Genomic DNA, 11,055 nt, shown 5'->3' with positions numbered 1-11,055 from the left:
TATCTCTCTGTCATGCATTTTAAATGGACCAATGTTGTTTGCTTGTCTATGGACATGTTAATTTCCTCAATGATGGATGTTGTCATTATTTCAGCTAAACTAGTGTGCCATCTTTGCTTTGTTTGCAAATTAAATTATTTATTTGGTGCGCACATGTGTTATGGTGGTGTTACAGCTCCCATTGTCATTTCATCCGTTAATTCAGCTATAGTAGAATACTTATATTGATTTGTAATGTCATGGGTACATGGGTATGCTAATGTGGGCATTCCAAAATACACAAAAATGACACTTCAAAAGCACTACAATGCACCCGCCATATTGTACTACTAGGCTATTCTACTATTAAGTTAGCCAAACTTAAAATCGTAAATGACACAGTAACAAGCATCATAGGAAGACGAGGAAAACTACGGAGGATACTGTCAGACACGTTCAAATGTACAGAGGTCTGACTTTCTTACGTGTGCAATAACATTTCAACACCAATGGCTCCTCTGCTCTGCATTAGACTGAAGCGAGACTTGCGGTCTGACTTTCTTATGTGTGCAATAACATTTCAACACCAATGGCTCCTCTGCTCTGCATTACACTGAGGCAAGACTTGCTCCTCACTGCAAGGTTCTTTCAAGTTTAACAAAGATTGACAAAGACACCAAGGCAACAAAAAAACAAACAGAAACCAAATGACCTGAGCTACACCACGCTCAATAGATTGTAAGTGTGAGACTTGCTTTTAGTGCTGAAATTGTAATGGTTGTCATATGTACCTTCTTCAGATTTGTTTCCTTTAGGGACCCACATAGGTATTCAAATTTACTGCGCATGCAAGAAAGTCCTAGCATCATAAATCTGACCAGGACGGACACATCTCATGTTATACATAGAAATCTATTTCGTACGAGTACTTTTGTTGAATCCCTAAAGGAAACAAATAAAATTGAAACAAAACAACAGAAAAGCAAAAGCAAAAACAATATTCTAGACTTGTTGGGATGAACTCCTCGCTGCATAGTTCTTTCAAGTTCAACAAATTTTATCAAAGACACGAGTTGGCTTCAACAGAGATCAAAGGCACTCATGAATGTTTAGCATATTATAGATCAGATCAAAGACAACTAGAAATAAATCTACAGCGAAAAGAGTTGATGGTCGTTAACATCAATCATAAACCAACAACATAACTTGTATAAATGCATAAAAATGATCACCAATATAGGTTTAGGGGTTTAAACTAATGAATTCCACAAGTTTTGGTGAATCTGTGTTTTCAGTAGGGTTTATCCAGAAAAACGTCAAGGTGGACACAAACGTTAGACTTAATCGCGCTTAACCATGGCCTAAACAACTCCAGAAGGTTTCAGAGGACACCACACCGAAGAAGACTACGAGAGGCTTCTAGGTAGGCCGACCGGCCTATGGGGTCACCTGTCAGCCTCTGCCTTGCTACATCAAATCTCCACCTCCTTAAAGATCACATCTACGCCATTTATTCAAGTCGATTTGATCCGAGGGTCCAGAATTGATGCTACCGCCTATATATGCAGCCCTGTACCCCCTCCTTGGAGCCATCCTAAAACCCTAATTCATATCTCTGATTCAGATCAAGACACACTAGGAGGAATAGATCTAGAACTTTCCAATGTAGTAGATTAGTAGCTCGGGAGTGATGGTCGAGTTGGGCTCATGCTAAAGTTCCGGATCTAGTCTTGGAGGCTCGGTAAAGCCTTGTATCTTCACTTCTACATCTTGTAAGACTTATTATCAATTCATCATATTCCTATCTACATGGCTATGCTTACTTTTAATATGTATCTTGCTTAGTTGAGGTTATCATTACTTTTGTGTGTAGGTTCATAGAGCGCTTAGCCTGCTAGTTTACCATGGTTGGGTTAAGTAGCCGAGCCATGTGTAAGCATGGTGCTTATACGATACTCTGCCTGTGAGTACACAATGTTCTCTGGTTGTATGGTAGCAGTGGGAGGTGACAGCCCCATCTATCCTTCGTAGTCCATACTGAATTGAGCAGGTTCTTAAATTATAGGACCATAGTCACGTCAGTAGAGTTATCTTTTGTGGATGCTCTACTGTCTAAGTGGCGTCCCGAAGTGCACAAGAGTAGAGTTAGTTTTAGCTAAAGTTGGGTGTATATATATATATATATATATATATATATATATATATATATATATACACACACACACTTTGATCCTATAATAGGAATATCATAGGAGTCTACCTCACCTGTTATTCTCCTGAGTTGACTAGTTTATATTATCTTAGTGATCTAGCCCCTGAGTGTCATTATGCTTAATTCTTATCATTACATTCACCCTTGCTTTAGCTATGCTAGTATGTTGATTAGTAGACATTCCTTGTTATCCAATAAATCTTTACTCCATCGTTTTCCTGTGGTAAAATATAAACAACGATACTTGGAATACTCCTGGTAAAATGCTACAATGGTATTCTGTGCTCTTGCGGAATCCTTCATATTCTATTTGCACTCAATAAATACCAACAAGCATTTTTGGCGCCGTTGCTGGGAAAACAATTGGTGTAAAGATCAATAACATACCACTAGCTTTAGTAGGATTACCCCTATTCTGTTATATTGTGAAATAGATAGGACAACAGATGTCGTTTTGACCTTCCATCAAGCTTGATAGGACAACAGATATTGTTTCGACCTTCCGTCAAGCTTCCACAAGAAAAGAAGAAACATTGAAGAACCCCAGGGTGCCTGAACATTCAAGATCCATCAACAATGGAACCCTGCCATCTCATAGGTTTGTATAGAAATATATATATTCTCTAACCATGTGTAGATTGGAGAAAAAGGTCGACGTCACAAGAATTCAAATCACATCTCAAGTGATGAATACAAACGCTGCACTACTCACAAATTCCATCTTGTGAGTCATGGTAAGTTTGATCAAGAAAGGTGAGATAGTCTTGCTCATGGACTTTAAACTTGATGAGTAGTTATCTTTTAACATTTTGCATTCCATTGCATGTTTACTTTAATACTCCATGCATCCATCTCGTTTAGTTTAAATTTTTGTCATATCAAATCCATAGCATATTTGATTACCTACATATATCCATATCGTTTGCCTTTAAAAAGATAAAAAAAATGTGAGCACATGAAGGCTCATGCTTATTTAAAAAAAATCTCACCATGATCATGCTCTTTCATCTCCATTTGAATACATCTCTTTTATGCTTTCATGCTACCTTTGTTTGCCATAGTATGCTTTGGTTTGGAAGTACTCACCATACTTCTAAAGGTTTTTAAATTAAGCATGGTGCTTAGGTTAAAATGCCTTCCTTAATCAAAACTAGACATTGAGTTTAGTTTGGTTATTGAACTAAAAATTGCTTGTGTAGACACTGGCTATTTTGTTGGACTAACCTCTGCAGGAAATTCTCAAATTCAATATGGAAAAGTCTCGAGATAAATTCACTCTAGAGATGAATCATGTGATGAACTCCAATAACTTTGCATAAAGAAGACCCATCTCATTCTTCATGGAAGGAAAAGCTATGAGTATCAAGGTTTATTCACTTATCTTTTGTTGCAAGTTATGTTTGCCTTGAACCATGCTAGAATGCAGCAAACACATAAAAATTACTATAAGACATGATAAACAAAATCTATGCTAAGGTCATTCTAAAAACCATCCTTTCATTAGCATAGAGGAAAATTACAAAAGTTATGGACAACAACACATGTTTCAAATTCATTGTATTCCCTCGGGTATGTGTCCACTAACATTTTGTAGAAAAAATCAATAAAAGCTATGCATGTTCATGGTTTGGTATAAACTTGCAAACCCAAATCAAACAACCACTTCAGTAATGGAACAAAAAGGAAGAAGACGAGTGCCATAAAAAGCACTCACTCAGAAAGTGGATGGACAAATCAACAGGACATGAGCAAAGTTGAAGACAACATAGCATTGAGCCTTTCTAGGACTCAAGCTAGGACAAGACAACGAGATGCCACTACATAATGGTGTACATTCTCGTGCTAACAGATATCATCAATCAATGGTTCACTACCGACTGTGTCTCGTAAGGCCATGAACGACCATGGTCACACAAAAGACACCCCTAAGTCATTGGAGATGAAGCTTTCACACAAACACTAATGAAGTTTCATCCTAGATCATCAAGATGGCTAGCGTATTGCTAACAAACAAAGAAGAATAACTCTCTGTCATGCCGCTAGAAGACAAAGACAATCAAGGAGGAACTTGAGTTGCATATCCAATGAACACCAATTCATCAACTAAGAATCAATAAAAATCAAGAAAGGTTGATGGAAGAAGAGCATGCAATTGTGCGTATCTTCATCTCTAGGATCAAGGCTTAATACAAGGAAAGGTCCAATTCAACGGACTACGAGCTCTCGCCAATAGGTAAATTAGATAAGTCTCCTTCAGGTATGTTTGTCATTAATCACTTCAATAAAAAGAAGGAAAACATAAGGTATATCCAACCAAGCATTATGCAACATAGAATCACATTCATAGGAGAATTCTATCATCCAAACTTGATTCTGTATTTCGCAAAATTCAAGTATGGGGGATGGAGTTCTTCAAAACATTTCATGCCATGTTGCTAGGTTGTCTTAGTCATCCCTACCTTTATGATGTGCTCAACTTGTTAAATCTCTAACAAGTGAAAATTTTAAATAATCATGCTCTTTTGGTTCACCATACATATTCTTGTTTCTACTTAAATAAATCTCTTGAGCCTTTCAAGCTTCCTTATTCTATTATAAGTATGCTTTGGAATACTATTCAAACATAATCATTCGATCAAAACATACTTGTATTCGGTTGGGAATGTTAGGAGATCATTTGTAGAAACAAATCAAGGTTTAAGGTATTCTTCAAAATAATTTCATACATCTTTGCCTTAACCTTGTTGAAAATTTGAAGTAGTGGTGAACAATAAAGGCATATTATTTAAAACATGGGATAAAGATTCTATGCTAATTAAAATGTTAAAACCAACTCTATTATAGCATAGAGGATGACCTTCAGCTCTATGACAACACTATCCTTGCTTTGAATTATTTGTATATTCCTTCAGGTATGTGTTGTCTACTAATCCTTTGCAGAGAAGAAACATTAAAAGGAGCAGAAGGTCCAAACAAAGTGCCGAGATCCACAAAAGAAAGGACAAAAGGATGGCATGATAAAAGGATGAGAAATGAATATAATATAGGAGACAAGATGTCCATGAACAACTCAAGCAAGGAAAGCTTCAAGCGCGAAGAAAAGACCACCACAGTCATCATTACTAGATTTCGACCCTATTGCCACTTGACGCCATTTGCATCACCACAAATTGTGTTGTAATAGGGGTGTGTTTTGCAACATTTATCAAAAAGGTGACAATAGAGGGACCGTGTTGCCACAAAAATAGTGCATTGCAATTTTTATGTTCGGTGTTGCAAGAGGTGAGGCCTATAGCAACTCTTTTTTGAAAAGTGTTGTTATTTGTTAATAATATTGTCATGATGACATTTAGTTGCATTAGTATTGATTGGCGTTGCAACTGTCTGGTGCTCTTGCAACCAAATAGAACAGTGTTGCTATTGCTTGAAATTATTGCCACAGTGTTGTTGGGTTGTAATATTTCTCACGACCATTGCAATAGGTAGACAGTGTATTGCAACTAAATTTCTAAGGCGATGTAATAGCTTGTTGCTATTGCCACAGTTTTTGTTGGTTGTAATATTTCTCACGACCATTGCAATAGGTAGTTGTTTATTCTAACAAAATTTCTAAGGCGATGTAATAGTTTGTTGTTATTGCCACAGTGTTGTTAGGTTGTAATATTTCTCACGCCCATTGCAATAGGTTAACCATGCATTGCAACTAAAATTCAAAGGCGATATAATAATTTGTTGCTATTGCCACAGTTTTGTCTGGTTGTAATATTTATCACGATCGTTGCAATAGGTAGTTGTTTATTGCAACTAAATATTTAAAGCGATGCAATAGCATGTTGCTAAGTATGCATGGTCGTCACCGGTAATGATTCTCATTCTAGCATTCTTGGGTCTAGTTTGGACTTGGGCTTAGATGTAGTGGGTTCTTGGGCCACAGCTTTACCTATAAAACCTTCCAAGGAGCATTAGTCTTTGACACATCAATCAACCCGGCGTAGGAGCATGGGATTTGTACACATCAGCACCAAACCAGTTGTTGAAGTGGAGTATGAGCTTCTATCCAATCGAAACAAGAAGCAAAGGCTTTTCGGTACTGCCACGAGTAAATTTTATTGCTATAGAATAACATGTGTTGTTGCAATATTGTATTCTATTGCAACACTCCTATTTGGTGGGCCTTTGGGTGTGAAAGGCTAGGAAAACAAGGCACGAACACCCAACGTGAATAAGAGAAATTGGTGCCCTATAGATCAAGAAACGCCGGCTCCACGCCCTTCATTATTAGGACATCAACACTGCGATGCTCAACACACGCCGTCTACATTGACAATGCTTGCACTCTGATTCATCTTGCCTTTGGTAAAGTTCTTCTAATGATCTTGTGGGCACATACTCTCCATGCTACAGATTTATGCAATTCTAATTTAATTCATTTTATTAGCATACTAGGGTATACTAGTATGTATTTAGTCAGCCTAATAATTGCTTGCTTAAGTATACTAGTATGTATTTAGTCATTTTTTTTGGGACAAACATATACATTAGTTCATACCAACTACCGGGTCATACATTACATATATATCATGGGTCCGAACATAGCCACAAACTTACATTAGTTCATACAAACCAACTACCAACACATGTAGTGCTTCCATGCCAATTCCCGGGTCATATATACATATATATACACATAGACAATCAAATTACTATGCAAATAAGCCCAACGGCATATCATAACATTCACCATATTTCATTACATTCATTGTCAAGTTCATATCGACAGAAGTGACAGTTTATATAGATAAAATAAAACACAGCATTACATTCGTCCTTAGGCAGGTAAGGACATAGACTATCTGTTGAGCAAGTCCCCAGCTGCTTGACCTTGGCCATCGATAATGCTTTTTGTCCACTATGCAACCAGATAAACACATAACCACTTCTCCAAAGTAACCGCAATTCCTGTTGAAATCAATCGAATTAAGTTTATTCAAAAGCAACAGCTATAGCAAAAGGTAGTACATAGACGGTAATCAAATATCAACTTGTTGAGGCATCAAAAATAGTGTAATTGAAATAAATATAGAAATGAACTCATATTGTAACTTCTGGTTATCATCACTGAATATATATATATAACTAAACAATTATAAATTTGTACTAGTTATGAGCGCTTTTAGATTAGAATTAGAGCCATATCCAGTTATTCTTGGTGTCAAGAGCAAGAGCGAGTACCTTAGGGTCATGGAATCTGTCCATATCATGCATACACAACACATGAGAAGCAACCATCACTTACTGAAGCAAAGAAATCAGTCAAAAAGGCACTTTACATATGTGTACTGCGGGAAGAAACCAGATAGCTGATCCAAAAATACAATCAAACAAGGTGGTGCAGCTACAACTTTGCTACAACATGCAGTAGCCAGAACCCTTCGCAGTAGTGACCACTGCAAATACTACAGCTATGCAACAGGATGCAAATATTCCTTACCAGATTTGTGAAGGAATGAAAAATTGATCTACTGAGTTTCAGACACGGCAATATAAGTTGTGTGACTGTTTTCAGAAAGTTACAGACACCACCAATATTATAGCAATGAACAGGATTCAGAGTTTCAGACAGCAGCACTGACATCTGAGTGAGAAGTATAACCCTATAAGCTGCTGACTTGTTTAGTTATGGCTGTAAGTAGTACACTGGATTAGCACTAGTCATACTTTGTAAAATTAAATAAATACAGAGAATCCAGTGTCATCACCTTTCAGTGTCATTTTAGTACGTATTGCTTGCTGGTCATTTTAGTACATATTGCTTGCAATTTAATTTCATGGAGAAAGTAAATTGTTCTACCAGTCAAAACTACAGGTTGCTAAACATGTATGCTACTTAAGGAGAAGTATAAAGCAGAGCATAGGTGAGCCGAGCTGTTGCCAACAGCCAGCCAACTGCTGCACAGAACAGAACATTTTAGCCGAGCTGTTGCCAACAGCCAGACAAGTTTGATGGTGGCACTTAGTAGGACAACATTTTATTAATGAAAAAAGCACCAGCAGCTGGTTTGCTTTCACAGACTCATTGGTTTTCTCTGCAATCAAACCACACACAAAATTAATTGCATTGGAACACAGTCGTATGAGCATGAACAAAGACTGAAATCACCAACTCACAAATTGAAATAAGTGCAAACATTTCTAGTTGGAGTGCTGATTGTGCAGACATGCTAATTAGCATCTATTTATTATTTAATATGTGCAGACATCCTTATTGGTGCACATAAGTGGTCAGAGATATTTCTTAAATATGTTCAGACTTGCATGTAGTAAATTATCAGAAATGTTCAGATAGAATATTAGACGATAGGTTAATTCCCCTAAGCATTTACTGTTCCCTATTGTGGTTGACAAACCACAGACCAGATTTGGCCTCCTAGCTGGTCTGTTCTGCATGCTGCTGCTACTGGAATATTATTTGTACTACTTAAGTGACAATTATTTGGCCCTAAACCTGTACTGGTACATGCAAAACATGAACTGAAAACACCACTAGGAGAATGATTATTAATAAATGGGTACCTTTGTGATTTATGTAGGTTGCCAAGCACCTTGAATGTCCTGCTTGTTTGCAAGCTCCAACGCTAAACTTCAGACTAGTGACTGAGAATTTTGACTTTCAAAACCCTGTGTAAAATACAACATAATTGTAGTGTTTTGGTGCAGAGCTCTGAAAAGGGAAAAAGCTCATCCATCAACATGCAGCATCATAAATACATGCAGAGGCAGCACACAAAAAGAAAAAGACAATGCAATTGTATTGCAGATATGGCTGCCTTTTTATTCAGGAAAATACTACATCTAACACTATCTGTATCAGGATATGAACACTATCTGCATGGAACATCACTACAGCTCTATATTTCAGATTGCATGAACACTATCTGCATATGAGATGTGCCCATTTTCAGTAAAGGAAGGGCAATCAGAGAGGACGTATTCTAACAGTCAGTTTCTGTATCAAGAATATTTGTAGTTAAGCAGAAATCAGTTAGTTTACCTCATCAGCATTTATATCCGACAAGAGAACCTGAAAAGCGCAAACCATCAGCCTGTTCGGCAGCCTGTATCTAGCTTATAAGCCTTGGCTTATCAGCCAGCCAACAGTGTTTTTCTCTCACACCAAACCAGCCAGCAGTACTTTCAGCCATGGCTTATAAGCCAATCCAGCCGAAACGAACAGCCTAGTTTCAGGTAGACAAGACATGAAAACAGCCAATTTCAGGAAGACAAGACATGAAGACAAAGTAGCCCAAAATGTTGCCAGTGCCATGGGCAGCAGATATATTAATTGATCAATATCCATGTCTTAATAAGCATAAAGCAAGAATACAAGCAATATTCTATCCAAATTTCTACCCAAGAATCAAACCTTTCGGCAGCCTATTCCTCGAGTGGCATGAGCTCAGCCTTGAGCTGCTGTCTTGAGCCACATGGAGCAACGGAGCCATCTGTGTAAGATGGCACGATGCGTGCGAGGAGCGCCTCACTGACAGCGCCGTGCGCGATGTGGCTGTTCGCTGAAGTAGATCGTCTAGATGAGTCTCTGAAGTATTGTACAAAAGTGGGAAATCCAAATCGCACTGTCATGGCTGTCATTAGCCAATCACTTCGTGGCACTATCAAAATAGTAAATCATTACTCCAGAAGCCAATTGGTGCACCAGGATCCAAAGATGAAGGGAGCACGCACACACCTGTCTGAGGTTATTATCGATGCATCTGGAGTTGGCAGTGGTCTTGTTGGGGTAGTCCATGACATTGCTGCGCAGCTCCCTGATAGATCTCTCGAACTTGTAGTTGTAGTAGTAGAGATCGAACTGCGAGAGCTTGCCCCTGATGTCGTCAAGAGAAGGCGAGGAGCTGTGCGTAGAGGACTTAAACATGATGTTGCTGCCCAAAAAGACATATTTTATTTATAAGTATTAGCCAATACTATACTTTTTGAGAACTTAAACATATTTATGCTTATTTATTGGAATTACTTAAAAATGCTACTGCACTTGCCAACACACGAGAAAATCCGGTGCTGTATCTTAACTGTAAATAGCATGGACAAAATTCAGAGAACAGCAACACCGGCAAAACTCAGGTACAGCTGAAAAAAACAATCAAGCAGCATAGTAAGTCATTCTCAAACAATCTAATCTGTCCAACGGAGCAGCAAAACAGTAAACAGCATAGTACACTTCTCAAGCAAAGTGAATAAATTAATCTTCTTTACTAATAAACAAGAACTGTATTGATTAAATAGATTACATGTGTATACACTTACTAATATAAAATTCAGGGAACACACCTATTCTAAACAATCTGAACCTTTTCTAAGTTTTGATGCTGTGATTCTTTAGCATTAGTAGAATCCAAATAAAAATACATTGAGAATTGCAGAGTCAGTTTCTTGCCCACTCCAAATAGCTAAACATTTTGACAAAAAAAATGCAGCATTAGATTTTGCTGATTTGTTTAACTTCCTGACCGTAACATTTGAACACTGTGACTGTAACATTTTATTTTAGGCTCTTACTAAACGGTCGTAAGCTGTAGCCAGTTAATTAGTTCATATTTCGACCTCCTGATACCTTGTGTTGCTGCAAAAACTAGGATTTGATTAGTAAAGCAAAAATATATGATTTTTGTTAGTTGTAATGTCTATCTATTAACTTATGCCTTTTGATACGTGCTTTGCTGTCACCATCTATGTTTGAATGATTGTGACCACTATGCTGTTGAGCTCAAATGTGCCCTGTAAAACAGTCCAATGGTTCTGGATGACTTGTCCCTTTTTATGTTCTCTGTTTGTGAACACCCGCA

The 11,055-nt window shown here is 37.6% G+C and overlaps 1 long non-coding RNA gene across 1 annotated transcript; it reads right to left on the bottom strand.

Annotated features, from left to right (window-relative positions):
- Positions 1-6,915: 6,915 nt before the first annotated feature.
- Positions 6,916-9,274, bottom strand: LOC136484847 (uncharacterized). Its single transcript, XR_010766231.1, has 3 exons — positions 9,243-9,274; positions 8,765-8,869; positions 6,916-8,277 (listed from the first exon to the last, which is right to left on the bottom strand). It is a non-coding gene; the product is annotated as an uncharacterized lncRNA (long non-coding RNA).
- Positions 9,275-11,055: the final 1,781 nt, after the last annotated feature.

The sequence above is a fragment of the Miscanthus floridulus genome, chromosome 10 (genome assembly GCF_019320115.1).
Source record: "Miscanthus floridulus cultivar M001 chromosome 10, ASM1932011v1, whole genome shotgun sequence".
NCBI classification, from domain to species: domain Eukaryota; kingdom Viridiplantae; phylum Streptophyta; class Magnoliopsida; order Poales; family Poaceae; genus Miscanthus; species Miscanthus floridulus.
Note: the sequence above shows the minus strand (reverse complement) of the source record. Positions and strands in the feature narration are given on the sequence as shown.